Below are 19,300 nucleotides of genomic sequence, written 5' to 3'. Positions count from 1 at the left end.
CTCTCCTCTTTGTCCCAGCAGCCCTTGGGCCTCTCCCATTTAACCCCTTCAGCAGGGTGATCCTCAACACATCACTTCCCTAGAGTCATGAAATGACTTTGGGCGTCCATTGCGATGACGCCTACCCAGTGAGCAGCCCTGTCCCCACTCTGCCCCAGAACAATTCCAGGAAGACCTTGCCCCAAGTCCAAGGGATCCTATTGGCACTTTACGTGAGTCAGAGATCTCTTTGTGGTTACACCAAAGCTATGCCAGGGGGTTACCTCTCGACCAAATGGAACCTTCCCTAAAAATCAGAAGTTCACCTGTGATAGGAGATGAAGGATCTCTTGCTGGACGAAGGCCTTGTGTAGCCTCAGAGGGAAGCAGAGAGAGAGGCGGAGGAGGAGTGCGGGGCAGACTGTGAGCCCAGAGAATGGAGCAGCACTGACTCTGTCCCCAAGAGATGTGTGACCTGGGTGGGCCGGCCTCCTTCTCCAGGCCTCACAGAGGTGACTTATAAGGCAGAGGAGCCACAGGTGGTCTAACCTGGGCCCTAAGGTCTCCCCCTCTGCATTCTCTCGGAAGCAGCTCCTCCCAGACCCCAGGTCCCGGTTCTCCCTTCTTGCCCTCGCGGCCACCCCGACGCAGCCACCCATGAGAACCGCCTCAGCCTCCCTGTTGATATTTCAACACTTTCCTCCCCTTCACCCCCTCCCCCCGCGTCTTGCTGTGGGGGCCAAAGCCACAAGCGAGAAGGCATGTCCAAACCTCCGTTCTCACAGCACCGCCAAGCAGGCTGTTCTCAGAGGTGAGCCCCATCCTGACCCAGACTTCCAGCCCAGCCCGCTTATCTGCAGACGCTCTGTTCCTCCAGGCCCAGCACGAGACTCAGTTTCAACACAGCCCCGCAGATCCCAATCTTCCCAGCCCACCCCATCCTCAGGCACTGCCTCCAGCCCCGTGCTCAGCTCTCTCGGAGGCTTGGCTCTTTGTCTCCCGGGAGGCAGGCACCCACGCCCTCCCTCCCCAGTCTCCCTGGGTCCCAGGCAGGAGCGGTGACAGTAGCATGGGGCCGGGGGGTGGGGGAGAATTGCATAAACTTCCCCTGGACAGGCAGTGAGAACATCTATTTATTATTTTTCTGCTGATTTATTGGGCTGACAGAGTCCTGCCTTTGGTGAGAAAGCCTTGGGAGCTCGCAGATGGCACCATTCTGGAAATCCAAAAGGCGGCAGCAGTGGCAGCAATGGGACAGCACTGAGTCCTAAGAGATGAACCCCCGTCCCATGGGACCGGTGAACTCCAAGCAGTCAGCTCCTCCTTGGGACACTCTACCTCTGGTTATCAGAGGCGAAGCCACTATGCAAGGGGTATGACAGAGGCTGTCACAGCAAGTTCCACAGAGTCTCCTGATCTGAGAACCATGTCCCGGTACTTCCCCTCTTAAGTAGGGAACAGGTGGAAGTTAGTCCTACATCCAAGCCACTCGAATTTGCGACTTTGTGCTTTGGCAAGAGCTGACTTCCACTGACAGCCTGAGTTCAGTTCGTTATGGGCTTTAATAGAAACCAAAATAGAAGTAATGAGTGTACCAGTCGAGGCTCTCTGGACATTTAACACCTTAATCTTTCTAGAATATTCATGCTCAATCGTTCCTAGACCTGCTCTGTAAGCCGTTACCTAGACCTCTCCCAAGTCCTATCCTGAGCAGGTCTCCTCTGACTGTCCCAGGCCTCATGATCTCACCCCTTCTGAGCAGCGACTAACTGCAGAGCCGCCCACATAATTTGGCCCCCGATGGCGCAACATTGCCTATTGTTCACTGCCTCCTTCTTATCTGTGTTATCGCCCTAAGGAATCTCAACGACTAGGAGGCCTATTTTTTATTTCTTTTGGAGCCTGTCTTCGATTATTTTCTGGCACGGTCCTGATCGCAGAGTTGGGGCTTAATAAATGCTTGCTGGATTGAGAAAGAGAATGCGTTGTCAATAGATGAAAGCAGCCAGAGATAAGGCACAGCTCTTCCAATCCCATGGAAGAGACAGTTAGCCTTACTGATTGTTGTCCAAGCTCCCCTGCATTCCCTCGTCGCCCTCTTGGGGGTCAAGTGACTAGTTCTGGCCAATGCATTGTGCGTAGCAATGGCAGGGTCACTTTCCATCCGAGGGACCTCGAGCCATTTTGAGTTTTCTGCAGTGTTCTCTATCCTCTGCCCCTCACCTGCGAACACGGCTGTGTTCTCAGAGAGTGGCATCTCCATCGGCTTGGGTCCCCGAATGACCAGATGGAGCAGACCTCCCCATGTGAAAGTCATGGTGTCTAACCAGACGTAAACTTTCTATAAAACTCGTCAAGTGTGAGAATGTGTTTGTTACTGCAGCAGAACCCAACCTGGCGAATGTGACATGTAGTCTACTTAAATATTTTTAAAATCCTTTTTTTTTTTAAGATCTTTAAAAATTTATTTGACAGAGATCACAAGTAGGCAGAGCGGCAGACAGAGGGAGAGAGGAGGAAGCAGGCTCCCTTCTGAGCAGAGACTCTGATGCAGGGCTCTATCCCAGGACCCTAGGATCATGACCTGAGCCAAAGGCTACCCAGGCGCCCTGACTTAAATATTTTTAGAAATAGGATGATCCTCACATTGGCAAGGGAAGACCAAGAGAAACTATTTTTAGCCCAGGATAGGCCAAAAGAGGACACCATGCCTTGTCGTTTGTTTGTTTTGCTTGTTTGCCATCTTGTTGTTTTTTAAAATGTGGTCAAGGGGTGTGTGCATTAAAAGCACCCAAGATTCTCGTTAAAAATACAGATTCCTGGGGCGCCTGGGTGGCTCAGTGGGTTAAGCCGCTGCCTTCGGCTCAGGTCATGATCTCAGAGTCCTGGGATCGAGTCCCGCATCGGGCTCTCTGCTCAGCAGAGAGCCTGCTTCCCTCTCTCTCTCTCTGCCTGCCTCTCCATCTACTTGTGATTTCTCTCTGTCAAATAAACAAATAAAATCTTTAAAAAAAAAAAAATACAGATTCCTAGACCCCACTCTGGAGTCCGAGTCTCTCGTGGCAACAATTGTGCATCTGCATTTTTGACAAGCTCCTGGGTAGTTTTGACTCACACTGAAGGCTGAAAGACTCTGATATCAGCCTTTAGATGAGCTGTTCTTCCACCTGCGGTTCAGAACCTTGGCCGCACATGAGAATCACCCAGAAGGCCTTTAAAAGTGCTGATTCTCTGCCTCACTCCCACTGACCCTTTTTAATTAGTCTGGAGACGGGCTTAGCTATAACTTTATGGTTGTTGTTGTATAAAGTTCTCTCTGGTGACTTTACGATGAACCATTGACCTTAACTGTTTAATTAATTAACTGATTAATTGTTTAAGAGCATTTTCTGTTCCTATTTCAGGAAGAGCAAAAAGAGTGCTTCCTTTCAAATGTCCAGCTTTCATGACAAAATATTTCTTTTTACCCAGTTTTCCTATTTTCCTTATCTGTGAAGAAGGCATAACAGGTAGTTTCTACCTTATAGGGTTGGGTTTTTTTGCTTTTTGGTGGTTTTTTTTTTTTTTTTTTTAAGTTTTAGTCTGATAGGCTTGCTGTCTGCCAACAGCAACATTTTCAAATCAGTCTTTCAACAGTGATCATCAGGAACTGATGTAGGTTCACTGAAAATAAGGCCTGTCAATCAAAAGCCTCTTCCTGATAAGACTGGTTATTCACCTGGCAAACTGGTAGATGTAATGTATCTTGACATAAATGTCAAGCAAGGCATTTAACAAGTTTCCTTTTTTTTAATAAAAAAGTTTGATTTTTTTCATAACATAATTTTAGGGGCACCTGGGTGGCTCAGTGTGTTAAGCCTCTGCCTTTGGCTCAGGTCATGACCTCAGGGTCCTGGGATCCAGCCCCACATCGGGCTCTCTGCTCAGTAGGGAGCCTGCTTCCTCCTCTCTCTGCCTGCCTCTCTGCCTTCTTGTGATCTCTCTCTCTCTCCCCGTTGAATACATAAATAAAATCTTAAAAATAAATAAATAAATAAAGTTTAAATATTTTAAAATTTTAAACATTTATTAGTTATAATTGTATTTTAAATTTATAATTTTAAATATTTACTATTTATAAATTTGTTATAAATAATACAAAAGCATGTGGTTTTAGTTGAGTTCTTCGAGTTTATCTAAAAAATATTCAATCAGTGGCTTTGTGAGCTTTCTGTAATATTGTGTACTCTCAACTGTATCTTAATTTGGAGTCATTCAGAAAGCCCAGTGTAGCATCTCACTCAGTGTGAAAACACCATACATATTCATTAAATGAGTGCTTGAAAGGGATACAATTCTAGTTAACTTCCCCACACGGCTCTTTTTGGCTCCCTTGTGTTCGATATATTGACCTATAGCTAGGTAACAATGAGGGACCATGAGGATAAGGCTCCCAACGTCCTCTGTATGACACCAACGGGAAATAAGATGACCTCTGTTTGCTTAATGAACAAAGACACGAAGGAAGTTGGGGAGGTCTGGTTTCGCAGTATTCACAAAAAATCAGTGTTCGCATGATGACAAAGTTCATGTGAGCCAGTGATATTCTTGGCAACTGAAACATGTAGAAATCTTAGCATTTCTTAAGTCATGAGGTCATCTGAGCGATGGTCTCATTGTGGTAAGCAAAAATGAGACCTCACTGGTTCTCACTGTTGTGGGCTAAATGGTGCCTCTGACCCCACCCCCAAGATTCAGAATATGGAAAAGGTTCTTTGTAGATATTATCAAGTTAAGGTGAATTAAGGGAGATCGTCTGGATTTAGGGCAAGTCCTAGGTCCAGGGACAGATGTCCTTCCCAAAAGAGGGGAAGGCAGTATGAAGAGGGAGGCAGGGACTGGCATGGTGCAGCGGCAGGGCAAGGTGCTTGAAGGATTGCCAGGAGTCCCCAGAGCCCATAAGAGACAGCAAAGGACTGGATTGCTTCCTTAGAGCCTTTGGAGGACATGCAGCTCTGCCAACACCTTGATTTGGCTCTTCTGGCTCCCAGAACTGTGAGAGAACCCATTTCTGTCGTGTTCAGCCCCCCGGTTTGTGGTAATTTGCGGTGGCAGCCACAGACAACGGGCTCCACCACTGTCAAGGTAAAGCAGTGGTGTGGTGAATGGTCTGGGAAACAGGACTGATCTTTCACGATTTAAGGGGCTGCCTCGGAAGGGAGGGAAAGAAAACTGAGCAGGATCTGAGAACTGCTCAGCGTGTTTTGTCACTTCTATGCCTTATAGCACTTCTCTCCGGGTGCTGCCTGCTTCGGTCCTTCCTCAGGAAGGCTCTTCTCAGCACAGAGGGTATGCCAGGCTCTCCTGCAAAGCCCTCAGGGTAAACCAGTGAACCACACAGGCAAAATCCCTGCCTTCAAGGGGCTTGTGTTCCACTGGGGAGGAGTTCACCAGAGCAGATCACTGGAAAACAGAACCAAAGCCAGAGTTTCATTTGCTTGTCATTGTTTTTAATGCCCAGCTGGATGAAAATTTAAATCACCACCCACGAATGGCTTTGCGTTGAGGAAGTGTTAACATCCAGGATGAGTTAAAAGTCCTATATTCTGTCTTGGAGGAAAACAAAAAGTTGAATTCTCTCTTTCTCTTTGAGCTTTCTATTCTTTTCTTCCTTCCTTTCCTTTCTCTCCCTTTTTGTTCTTATCTTTCTTTCCTCTTTCTTTCTTTCAGATTTTACTTATCTATTTGAGAGAGAGATTGAGTTGGGGGGGAGGGGAAGACGGAGAAGCAGACTCACTATTGAGCAAGGAGCCTGATGTGGGACTTGATTCCAGGACACTGGGATCATGACCTGAGCCAAATGCAGATACTTAACCAACTGAACCACCCTGGTACCCACACCCCTCTTTTTAAAGATTTATTTATTGGAGAAAGAGAGAGAACGTGGTGGGCAGCAACAAAGGGAGAGGGAGAGAACCTGAGGCAGACTCTGCACCCAGCATTGAGTCTGACACAGGCCTTGATCTCACGACCCTGAGCTCAGAACCTAAGCCAAAACCAAGAGTCAGAGACACTCATCCAACTGAGCCACCCAGGCAACCCGAAAGTCTGAATTTTCTTATGCATCGGTTAGTAACAAAAAGGATTTGGAGGGAATTTCCAAATTTTATCTGGACTGGCTTTTCTTTTTGTCTTCTCTGTCAATGTTGTTTGGTGATCGCAACTGATGTTACAATTTTTACTTTAAAAGGCACATTTAAAAAAATTTTCTTAAACTATTTTTTCTATTTATTTGAAGCACAGTAAAAAAAAAATGGTACACTTTGGAAATTCAGTGGCATTTTTTTTTAAAGATTTTATTTATTTGGCAGGCAGGGCTCACAAGTAGGCAGAGCAGCAGGCAGAGAGAGAGGGGGAAGCAGGCTCCCCGCTGAGCAGACAGCCTGATGCGGGGCTCAATCCCAGGACCCTGAGATCATGACCTGAGCCGAAGGCAGAGGCTTTAACCCACTGAACCACCCAGATGCCCCTAAAAGGCATGTTTAAAGGAAAAGCATGTGGATTTTTCTCTAGGCTCAGGACCCCATGAGAAGCTTGGGTGGTTGAATCATGAAGCATTACTATCCAACTAGTGGTAATTTACTCTAATTGAGGACAAAATACCTAGGAGGAATTGAAATGTCTCTTGATTACTACTTTGTAAACCCAGACCTTAAAGAGACCGTGAGAAGCAGAGAAAGCATTTTCAATTTTATGAAGGGAATTACCAGGAAAACAATAGGCTTCTTTTGAAGCAGAATCCATTATGTGTTAGTTTTGCTAGAATTCAGCTCTTTCGAAAAGTAAAGGGTACCACCAGTGACCAATTACCATTATGTATATATACCGAAGCCAGTAAACTCCAAGGACACACAGCTGTATCAGAAACAGAGACATCTGGGTTGCACAGCTGCAAACCCAGGTTGCCCTGCAGTCCCTGATTATGAAAATTTCATTTGTTAGTGTTGACTCTGCTTTGGGATACAATGAACTTCGTTATAAAGCTCTGTTCCCAAGAGACTTGTTATTCTAAGCAGTGCTGAGTTCCAGAAGGAAAGGACAGTAGTGCAGAAAGGCAAGCCCCATCTTTGCTCCTGGCCAACTCTGTTTAGGAGCACTGCAAATAAATGGAATAAACGCAAAAGCACTGAGGGCGGAGGAATTCTTTCTGTTTCTGTAATGGCCAGGGGAGAGGAACAATCCAGAAGCCACTGTGCAAACACCTCCTGCGCCTTCATGGCCTGAGATCTCACGCGGAAACCACATCCAGGGCCATGGATTTACCCGAACAAATAGAGGGAGGCCTTCCAAAGCTGCAGCCTAAATGCTGTTTACAGTGTAAATAAGAAAGACACAAACAGCTCTCTGAGGAGCTACTGTCACATCTGGGCTGCCTCGTGGGAACGGGCATGTTAGGGAGGCCGGGCTGGCAGCAAGTGCATTCCCGAGAATCTGCCCTCCTGGTAAAACTTGGGAGATGCAACCGATAAGAGATCTGGAAATGATCATTCTTGGCACTTTCCATTTTATTCTCGAAAACAACATGGGCCCGGTCTCACCTCTCACTTCCCGCAAACTCACCTCGTGGGAATGTGCAGCAGGAACCAGAGGGAACTCAGCAGCCCCGCCTGGTGCTAGAACCCTGGCCACGCCTTCATCACTGGGGTTGTGCCTGGGTCTGCAAAGGCCCGAATGTTAGCAAGCCCCGCAAGGGCAGAGCTGTCAGTCTTGCTGAGGAGACAAACTGGGAGGAATTCAGTAAAGGGGAGGCCTGGGGAATGGCCCACAGGAAGGCTGAGCCAGCTCAGCCCTCCTCCTGACGGCTGGGACCCTCGGCTCTCTGTGCAGCCTGCTTTCTACTCTGCCTTCCTCCAGCTCGCCCAGGAGATTTTGCACAGAAATCACAGCCAGTGGAACTCTGCTGGCTTCCTTGCACTTTGCACACTACCCTCTCTATAGACACCTCTTTCTATGCCCGCGTGCTCCCACCCCTTCCTTTCACCCGGCCACACCAGCCAGCCAGCTCCCGTTTCTCCTTCTGCATGAAATTCTCTGTGAACACTTGCGGCTCCATGAATGCTCATAGCATTTATGAGATGCAGGTGTGGTTCTCGAACTGTGTGCTGAGGTACCCAGAGGCACCGCAGCAAGTTCTTAGGGTGCTGGGAATATTTTAGATTTCCCTCCAAGAAATATCTGTCAGATGCCCTGCAAACTATTAGCGTAGGGTCTCCACTTTATAGTGGCACATTCCTTCTGACAACGTAGTTTTGCACTTAGGATGATTTAAAAAAAAAAAATAAATAAAGTATCATGTGAAAATCAATGAGCGATAGGAAATGAGGCTGGCAATGTTGTATCACACTTGATTCCATGGTTGGAAGAGTTGTGCGGCGTCCATAAATGATTGTAATTATTTAATAGTGAAACATAAATATTTTCTCTTTCGACCTTTTGAGTATTAATTTTCCAAGTGGCTACTAAGTTGTTAAGCCATAAATACTTATTAAGTTGTTTGGACCTAATTACTTAATTATTTAATAAATGGAACTGTTGGTATTTCTTTTGGCCCCAGGGGCACCATCAAAATGTCACTGAGGCCCTAAGGGTTCTTAGAGAAAGTTTGGGAACCTCAGATCTAGAGCCTTCATCTGATACAGAGCATTTACTTGGGAATTCTTGTTTTATCCCGTTACATGTGTCCTTGCAAAGCAAGCTATGTTTTGTTGGTTTGTTTATTTGGCTTCCCCTTGGGCTGGACTTGGGAAGAATGAAGGAGTTTTCTCCAGAAGACCCAAAGGGGCCGCAAGCGCGGAGAAAAACTGCCTGGTCGACGGAGTGGAGAGAACTGGATGCGTTTGGTTGGGAAGAGAACCCAAACAAGGGAAAGGCCAGGAGGACTCTGTAAATAAAATTAAGTTTAATTAACTAAGTGGTTAGAGGATTGTACCACTTTTTTGCAAAGGCATGTCACCGTTCCTCTGCACTAGACTTTTGAACAGCATATGTTCCTCCTTATTTCATAATGAGGAGTGTATGTTCAGTACTCTTGTTTTATGATTATTAATAGATGTTTTAAAGTTTGTACTAATGAGGGAATGAAAAGCTATTTCCACTTGTTTGTTTGTTTGTTATGTTTTGTTTTGTTTTCGGTGCTTTATATCTAGAGTTTTCCATGCTGAAAACACTCTGCTTTGCTAATTCAAACAAAACACCGGTTCATCTGCTGTTGGTAGCTAGATATAAAGATGAACTTGACTGGAGTCTTTCCCCGATGAATTTGCCAGCTCCTCGTAGACAGGAATGGTGCATATGCTGTGCTCATTTGACTGCCAGTGGCAAACTTGGGAAAAATTTTTTTTTTAAAGATTTTATTTATTTATTTGACAGAGAGAGCGAGAAAGAGAGAGATCATAAGTAGGCAGAGAGGTGGGGAGGGGGGATAGGTTGTGGGGAAGCAGGCTCCCTGCTGAGCAGAGACTCCGATGATGCGGGGCTCCATCCCAGGACCCTGGGATCATGACCTGAGCCAAAGGCAGAGGCTTTAACCCACTGAGTCACCCAGGCACCCCAACCTTGGGAAATTATAATAATAGTTTAGAATTTAGATCATTTTATGTTGACAGCCAGGAAGTCTTTGCTAACACTCAAGCAGAACTAGTGGGTGGTAATTCAGACCCTCAGAACTCAGTTTCCATGAAAAATTTGACCTGAGGTTTAAATAAAGTTGCACCTGGAAGAACAGGACACACAATCAGTACCCAAGAGTGCACTGGAATCAACAAGCGGATGGAATCTGTGTTTCTCTGAAACCGCCCCTTTCTTTTGCCCATTCCTCTTCCCCCAGACTTCCCGGCCATGTGGGACTGGCCACGCGGGCTCTGCACATCCTTCCTTGCTTTGCCCACCTGTCACTGCATTTCTTTGATTTCCATTTGTCCACCTGCCGTCTGACCATTGGCACACGGGCTGTCACATTTGTGTGCTTGGTGCCTTCCAGTTGGGGTCTTGTAGGGCCCTCCACCTTCCATGGCCAAGAATGACAGCTGCCTTGGGGAGGATCTGATGAGGACTGGGAAGGGGACAAACGTGACATCTTCCAAGTTCAAACATGGGGACCACCCCCAAAACACTGGGGGAGGTGTTCCTCTGAGTTTGGAAATTCACAGTCAATTGCTGGTTATATAACTGACTTTGGAGTCAGGCTGTCTGTGCTTGAACACCAAATTCTGGCTCCACTATTAATGGTTGTATGGTCTTCAGCAATTTCCTGAATGTTTCTGAACCTCTGTTTCTTCCTTTATAAAATGGGAATAAAAATTGCATCTGTTTCATTGGCTTGCTGTGAGACTTAAGGGTTTAATGTGTGCACAGTGTGCTGGGGCTGAGGAAGGCTTTAGTTACCGACCAGTGCCTGCCTTCTGTCACGGACCCTGGTTTTAAGCCTGTACCTGCTGGCTATGTGACCATGGCCCAGTCCTGTAACCTCTCCTTGCCCAGATTTCTTTACCGCAGAGTTTATGGGGACACCTGCGTAGCTGTTTCAACCTACTTGTTGTGGTAGTCAACTGGAAAATTCTGTACAAACATAAGAATTCAGTTTGTTGTTAGAGGCCCCCTTTGTCCCCCCTTATAGTCAACAGGGTGCATGGTAAAGGCCTCTTTCCCGAGGGAGGCTGCCTAGGGTTGCACACAAGTACGGAGGCCCAGCCCAGGCATCCACGGGACCATCTCCCGGCTGCCATGTTGGGCAGACTCTGAACAGCCAGTTCACTAGGATGCCCAGGGAGATGTATTTTTTGGATCCTGCCTGGGCTCATAAACAAGTCCAGAGTCTGGTTTTCTGTCTCTCCTTTTCTCAATTAGGGAAACAGTCAGGCACTGTCAGTTTGCTTTCAGGTCTCAACAAGCCCGAGCTGCCCTGGAGGGAAGAGGAGGACAGGAGAGGAGACAGGAGAGGAGAGTTTCCTCCCAGTAAAACTTGGCTTTGACTGAATAGCTTCCAGTTGCCTTGAAATCCAATCTTCTTTTGAACTCGAATTTGCCGTCAGTCACATTCTTGGAAGGCGATGTGCTCCAGTCCTGTCCTGACAGCCAGGAGTGATAATACCTTTCCAAGAACCCCACTCTCGGGGTGGTAGTAGCCGGCTGCCTGCTAATGCTTTCTTTCACCTGTTCAATGAGACCAGAGTATTGGGGGTTCAGCCCTGAGGGACCCCACAGACAACTGATTATCTGGGTTTGGGAGAGAAAGCGATCCTCTTTCTCCCTGTTGCTCCTAGAACTGAGGCTCTTTTGATATCTCTTTTATGCCATTGTTTGGAATTCCCAAATGCCTGGCTCCTCTGTTCCAACCAACAAAACTTTACCTCATGCCAACATTCACTAACTCATGAATTAATTCAATGAATACATATTGAGTGTCTACCATTGGTTTGAGGCACTGGAAAAACCATGGACAAAATGAGCAACATGCCTGGTCTCCATGAAGCCCACCCCCAACATTTAGCCAACCAGCAAGGTCAGGGCTGACAGCTGTCAGAGGTCCAGGTCTGAGAGAGAGAGGTCTGCCACATAGAAGACATGTGACATTAGGTAAACCACTAAGGTTTCCTGAACCTCCTTTTTCTCATCTGTACAATAAGTGAATCATTTTGTATGCCATAACTTTCCATTCGAGTTGGTCCAGTACAGATTGCAACTTTGTACAAAGATGTCCAGACTTTTGATTCCATTGCACAAGGAGAATTTATTGAGCATCTGCTGTATACCATGCATTTGGAACACAAAGGTAAGATCCGGCCCCTGCCTTCTGGTAGAGGAGATGCACACAGAAGGTCTTGATTAGAAAGCTGTGTGGTGCAGGCAGTGATAGGACCTTATAAAAGAATGATGGGAGAACTGAGGAGGGGACCTGACCTGGTCCAGGGGGAAGGAGGAGGAAATCCTTGGGCTAAGTCTTATGTAGAAACATAAGAATTCAATTTGGTGTTAGAGGCCCAATATGTTGGAGGTGAAGAGTGGAGCTGGGGGAGGGGGCATCCTGGAAAAAGGAAGTGAACAGAAGAATGGAAACCAGCCACACCATAGTTCATGGTTCCAAAGCAGTCAGTACTGACAGGGACTGAGGAGAGAACAGAGGACCACAGGCCAGAAGACCTTGCTGGAGTCTGTTTTCTAGGCAAGGAGGTAACACCAAAGAGCTTTGCGCAAGGACATCATAGCATCAGCTCTATATTCTAGCTCATGGCTGTTGTATAGTGGACTGACCAAAGGTGTCCCTGCAGAGGCTGTGAGATGAGACTCTCACTGTGTCCCCGCAAGCAAGCGGGGGCCCTGAGTGAGGGTGGTGGAGAGGTGAAAAAAGGTGTGTGAAATATTTAGGAGATGGAATTAGAGGGCTGGTTTACCATTGGGAGGTAGAATGAGTAGGGTCCAGAGATAAAAGGATCCCCAGGTTCCTCACCTCCGTGCCTTGGTGGAAGCTGCAGCGGGCAGTCGGAGGGGAGAGCGGGTTTCAAGGGACGAATGACAAGGTTTAAGTGTTTGTTGGATTTCTCAGTGGAGCTGGCTAGCAGCAAATAGGGTACAGGCAGGCCTTGCTCTGCCTGGTTCCAGATGCGTGGGTTTCACTTGCGACATGTGATTAATAACACCAGGGCCCCAACACTAGGGGTCACCTTTCAGTGACCACGGCACAGGACGTGCAATTGCAGAAAACACCTACTTCTCTTGAGTCGACGTCACTACATAATAACAGATGTGCAGCATGATCCATGCCCAATCACCTCATCAAATTAAAAAAAAAAAAATCATGTCCAAATTCACACAACACAGAAATCAGGAGTAAAGCCCCAAATCAGGCTAACACATAGCTCCGACCCTCCCCTCCCACCTCCACCCCTCACCTGGACCAGGTTTCCTGGAAGAAATATAACTTTGAGCCAAGCCCTCAAACACAGTGCTGGAGCGCGGTCACACCTTCCCGTGTCTTCAGAGTGAAAGCTAGAAATCGGCCAGGTTCACTTGGCAGAGGTTCTCCTGTTTTGTGCAAGCAAAGCGATTCTTGTCATACTCAACCTGGAAACCCCACCCAGCATCCCAGGATCACGGAAGAAAACAGAAAGGACAGAGACAAATATCGCTGTTCATCTTCTCTGTGCCCCAACAGGTGTTTGAGGACTCTTCTTGGACTGGAAAGAGGCTTGGTTAGGGTTAGGGGTGCAGAGAGGAAGGGAGAGAAGGAAGGGGTGGGGGAGAGGGAAGGAGGGAGGCAGGGAAAGGGAGCGCCCAGGGAAGGAAAGACAGCAGGAAGGCGTAAGGGGGTAGGGGTGTGGGGGAGAGGGAGAGAAAATGGAAGAACTGAGGTTTTTCACCTCAGAATATCATCTTTGTAATTGGCCACAACAAATCTTAGAAACTCAAAGGACTGGGTTTTTGCTTCAGGGCAACGTGTGTGTGTAGACCCTCCTTTAAGGTGTCCTGTCATCTGTTCTGCAGTTAAACAGGTGGAGACAAAGCCTATCAGAAATAGCAGGTGGCAGAACAGGAAAGAGAGGACAGGGGGGAAGTCTGGAACTCCCTGGGGGTGCGGGTTGAAGGAGCAAAGGAAGATGGTGGAGGCCTCTGTGGCAGAGGCCTCTGTGGAGGAGGTCTGGGTAGGTCTCTGCCCTCAGAGGCCTGGGGTTCCTAGCTCCTCACCAGCAGCCCCCTAGTGCCAGCCTTGTCTGAGGGCCAACAGAGTGGGTGAGGCAGGCTAGCAGTCAACCCCAGACACACCCAAGGCCTGCCCACTTGAGCCAGAGGGTGCCCTGCCTGCCCAGTGTCAAAGACCCCCACGTGGGCCCTGGAGGACACTGAGTCTTCCACGAGGAGAGGGAAGAACTGCCAAATTCATTTCTGCTCTGAAGTCAAAGGAAACCTAGTATAAATAGAGTGGGCTATGTGAATTATCCACTTGAAATGTTTAACGCATTTAGTCTGAAGCAGATGAGATTTAATAAGGTGATGTTTCCATAGTGATTTTATTAGAAACTTTAATAGTAATCAGCTACCACTTATGGAGCACCTGGTATCATGTCAACCACTGGGCTCCAGGTACCCTGCCACACATTCACCTGCCCCAAGTCCCTATCAGAACCCCTGTCCACGCACATGCACGCATGCGCGCGTGCACACACACGCCTCGACAATCAGTGTTATAGTGAGGAAACCTCTCTGAGTTTCAGTGACGTTAAGTAACTTCTTAAAATCACGCAGTGTGTAACTGTGAGAGCCAGAATGGGAAACCAGGACCGGCTAACCCAGACCCACAGCCTTCATGACTGAACTGCCCCGCTTCTTGCTCCTCTCCCAAGAATGAACCAGGCATGTAGAGTCAGTCCTTGCTCTCTCTCTCTCTCTTTCTCTGAGCTCCTTTGCACTGGGGGAAGCAGGTTCCAGGCTGTGAGCACCCCTGTGGAAAGGATCCCATGGTGAGGAATGGAGATTCTCAGCCTCATCCTATGACACATCCTGGAAGCAGATCCCTCAGCCCCAGGCAAGGGTTGGTGATCACTGGAGCTCCAGTCAGCTTGGTGGCATCCGCGTGAAAGATCTGGGACCAGGGGCCCCCAACTAAGCCCTTCTTAGATTCTTGACCCAGAGACAGTGTGAGACGATAATGTGGTTGTTTTTTGGTGTTTTGTTGTTGTTGTTGTTTTGGTGCCAAAACCTGGGAACGAAATGATAATGTTTTCATCTTCTAAGTTTGGGGATAATTTGTTACACAGCAGTTGTTAACTAACACGACGTCATTAGGTTGTCAATTCGGCAGGCTGCTTAGTGGGGAGGGCTTTCAGTCATGTAAAACGATACATTGTCTTCTTTTTAAAGATTTTTTTATTTTATTTTATTTATTTGACAGAGAGACATCACAAGTAGGCAGAGAAGCAGGCAGACAGAGAGAGAGGAGGAAGCAGGCTCCCTGCTGAGCAGAGAGCCCGATGTGGGACTCGATCCCAGGACCCTGAGATCATGACCTGAGCTGAGCCACCCAGGCGCCCGATACATTATCTTCTTTCTGAAGCCCGGGGAAGTGAGGTTAGGTTGCTATACTTGCAGCCAGAAGCACTCTGATAAAGAGACCTCGCGTCATCTGTCTGGACCCCGCCCCACAGCAGCATCTGAAAACACTCTCCCTTTGTTCTCAAACAACTCCACCATGACCTTCCTCCCTCCCCTGAGGATGCTAGGCTCCTTCCCACCTCTGGGTTTTCACCCATTTTGTTCCTGCTAGCCAGAGCTGTCTACTTTATCTTGTTAACGCTTTTGAGTTTTTCAGATTTTAGCTTGAAATCCCATTCCTTGGTAAAGTTCCAGACCTCCCTCTGAATTATTATTATTACACGTCCCCTTTGTTATGCACTTTATAACATGATGTGCTGTGATACTTTGTATAAAATAATTATACTTTGTGCAACCACTTGGTTACTCTGTCCCCCAGGACAAGGCTCATATCCACGGGAGCACCATTGTACCATGGTGCTCAACTCAGTGCTAGAGAGGGGCAAGTTCTCAATGAATAACAAGCGAGTGAGTGAACAAATGCATTGGAAACATACATTGTTTGCTCTAGAGAAGGTTTTGGACTAATTATATAGATTTTGGAGTCATCAGTATGGGAGGGACATGGGAATTCCTGGGAGAATGAAACTTGAAATCACCAACCCCTGTGGCTGGGGGAGAAAGAGGATCCAGGGGACGTGGTCCACAGGTGGTGTGTGACAAAGCCTGAAATGCCAACAAGGAACTCTAAATTCTTGAGAGGTAGCAAGAGGTAGAATTCTCAGAGCCAACCGAGCCAAAGGGGATATGGTGCCATGTGTGACAGTATATGGAAAGCAGCCTAGAGTGTGGAGCCCTGAGAAGGACATGTGAGTGACTCTTTCTCCTGGAACTAATAATGGACCGGGATGGCCTGTCCCCTCCTCACCCTGGTCCCCCAGTTCTGGGCCCACGGGTGTGGGAGTAAGACAGACAGTGAAAGTGTAGCCCTTTGAAGGCAGTGCCAACCATAGCATTTCACACCTGGAAAGGGCTTTCCTCCCAACAGAGTCAGATTGCAGCATCTATCGTGGTCCCCCAGAGAAGGCTGTTCGAGGCTTGGGAGGGTCCCGAGTTGGTGGTACAATCACACAGTGCGTGCTATCTCTCTGGATAATGACATCCCTCCTCCTCTTCTTTTTTCTTTTCTTTCTTTTTTTTCCTTTCCTTTTCCTTTCTTTCTTTTTTTCTCTCTTTCTTTTTAAGATTTTATTTATTTATTTGATGAGAGAGAGAGAGAGAGAACAAGTAGGCAGAGCGGCAGGCAGAGAGAGAGGGAGAAGCAGGCTCTCCACTGAGCAGGGAGCCTGATGTGGGACTCAATCCCAGGATTCTGGGACCATGATCTGAGCCAAAGGCAGCGACTCAACTGACTGAGCCACCCAGACACCCTCCTCTTTTCTTTAAAGAGCTGAGGTAGGGGCTCAAATCATCCTGACAATTATTTCACATCTCCTTTTTGTTCAGACCCCTGCTCCTAAGTCTAGGTGAGCCTGAAATCCTGTGGGTCCATTACAACTTTATCCAGCGGGCATTACCTGCGGAGGAGTGAATGTGGACCTGATTAACACAGTGTCTGTCTCAGTGTCTACATCAGAGGATGGGATTTCCAGAGACTGAAATCTACTCCTTGAGCAACAAAAACCAAAAAAGAAATAAAGCCTTATCAAATTCACACACACACACACACACACACACCCTCAATCACCTTGAAGGCAACCTACAACTCCACACAGCCATCATCCTTCTTCCCCTCCATGACCACAAAGGGGACAGTAGGGAGATGGAGAGGGAAACAAAAAGAGAGAGAGGGAGAACAGGAATATGGCTGAGAGTGGGAATTAGCAAACGCAGGAGGCGGCAACCTGTTTCCGGAAGAGGCCAGGTGGTGAACAGTTCAGGCTTTAGGGTCACATAGGCTCTGTTAGAACCACTCAGCTCTGCTATTGTAGCATAAAAGCAGGCAAGACAACACGGAGACAAATGGCATGGCTGTGTTCCAATTCAACCTTATTTATGGACACCGAAATTTACATTTCATATCATTTTCATACATCACAAACTATTCTTCTTCTTTTGATTTTTTTTTTAAAGCCTTATTTGTTTTGAGCTGTTTTGGGTTCACAGCAATGCTGAAAGGTAGGTACAGGGATTTCCCATACACCTGCTGCCCCGACACGAGCACAGCCCCCCATGATCAGAGGCTACATTTGTTACAACCGATGAGCCTCCATTGACATACCATTATCACTTGGAGTCCCTAGCTTACAGTGGGGTTCACTCTTGGTGGGGTACATCTTGTTTCAACTCTAAACATTTAAAAACTGTTCTTAGCTCATATGCTAGACGAAAACAGGTGGCGGGCCTGATGTGGTCATATGGCCTGATGTTTGGTGACCCCTGGTCGAATAAGAAGTGCTACAAGCAGCAAAGTCTCTGAGCCTCCCTTCCCTCCTGGCTTCCCCTTCTCCCCGCACCCCTCAGCCCACCATGTGCTATCTTTATCTTGGAACAAACATTCATATTTTCCCTCTTAACTCCTGCTTGCCAGTCCTCTCACAGATACACCTGCGTTAGTGTTCAAGATACGAGTTCTTAACCATGCTTTCACGTTTCTGTAGCAGAAGGATCAAGGACCATCCAGAGCTCTCTGTAGAGGAAGGTTCTTTAGAAATTGAGTAGGTGGGCATGTAAGGCTTGTGGGGGAGAACATGACTTTTATTTTATTTATTTATTTATTTTTAAAAGATTTTATTTATTTATTTGACAGAGAGAGACACAGTGAGAGAGGGAACACAAGCAGAGGGAGAGGGAGAAGCAGGCCTCCCGCCAAGCAGGGAGCCCGATGCAGGGCTCGATCCCAGGACCCCGGGATCATGACCTGGGCCGAAGGCAGATGCCTAATGACTGAGCCACCCAGGTGCTCCAGAATGTGACTTTGAAATTCAGTTCTATAAAGTTTAGGCCCACCCAGTTTTTTTTTTTTTTCTGTTGCTCTATTATGAAGCAAAAATCATTTCCTACTAACCATAATGCCTGGATTTTATTTAAAATGTTTCTTACCTACTCAAAATGTGAAGTGGTTTTTCTCCAAGATCTAAAAATGTTCAATAGTCCCTACTGGTTGATGAAACAAATGATCAGATATTAACTTACAAGAGGGAAAGAATTTAACTGTATGTATTTATGGAGGGCTGATGTCCTTGCATTTATACTTGAGGAAGCTTTAGCCTACGTGAATAAAGGTCATGGGCACCCTGAAAGAATACAGGGCTTGCAGCGAGACAGGCCTGGCTCCAAACCCCGTTCTGCCATGGGCTGTAGGACTTGCATTCTTGAAGCTTCTGTCCCTTCACTTGCAAGCTGAAAATAATAAAAGTCAATTGTTCTGATGTTTAAATGAGCAAGCAGATATGAAGTACCTAGATAATGTCAGTATTCTTCATCCTTTCCATCTCTGGAGCCTCTCCCTATTGCCTTCCATCTAGCAAGACTTATTCTGAGCACCATTGTTTGGTCGCAGTAGCAACTTTCTATTTTTTGCCATAAAAGTAAAGTTTTAAGGCAGAGCAAGCAAGAAAAAAGGGATTCAGAGTAAACTTCCTGGATTGGAGTTTTTTGTTTTTTGTTTTTCCTAGCTGTCTCATAATATTCAATGGAGATTCAAGTACTTGCAACAATAATTAATATCGCATTAGTAAATGAAGCTGACTTTCTAGAAGTAATAAAGCCGGACCAGAACATGAGCTCATGGCTGCTCTTGGCTCTTAAGTCTCTGCTGAGGAGGAGGAGAGCCTGCCAAGGAATGTTAGGGGGAATTATCAGGCTTGTGGGTTTGCCAAAGCAGAATTAGCCGGGCTCTAATGCGTGCGGTGGGCGGCGTGCAGATGGAGAGAGTGCTGGAAGCAAGGCAGGAGCCTGGGGAGGAGGTGGGGGGCTGCCAGGGTGGGCTGGAGGGCCAGTGGCAAATATGGGCTGGGGGATGGTGATGGGAAGGGGAGGGACACTGCAGTCAACGTGTGGTTGACTTACGCATGGGCCTCGCTGTGAGGCCTGGGTTCAGAATGTCAGAGCTAGAAAAGTCTTGCATATCAGGTGGTTCTACTCTCTCATTGCACAGACGACAAAACGGACGCGTGTCATGTTCTGACTTGCCAAGGACATGCGTGCTCTGTGACGGAAGAACCTTATTGTAAATGGCTGACTTCCTGCGGGTCAT

This window comes from Mustela lutreola, chromosome 9, assembly GCF_030435805.1.
Source record: "Mustela lutreola isolate mMusLut2 chromosome 9, mMusLut2.pri, whole genome shotgun sequence".
Classification (NCBI taxonomy): domain Eukaryota; kingdom Metazoa; phylum Chordata; class Mammalia; order Carnivora; family Mustelidae; genus Mustela; species Mustela lutreola.
The sequence above is the reverse complement of the archived record's forward strand: the minus strand, read 5'-3'. Positions refer to the sequence as shown.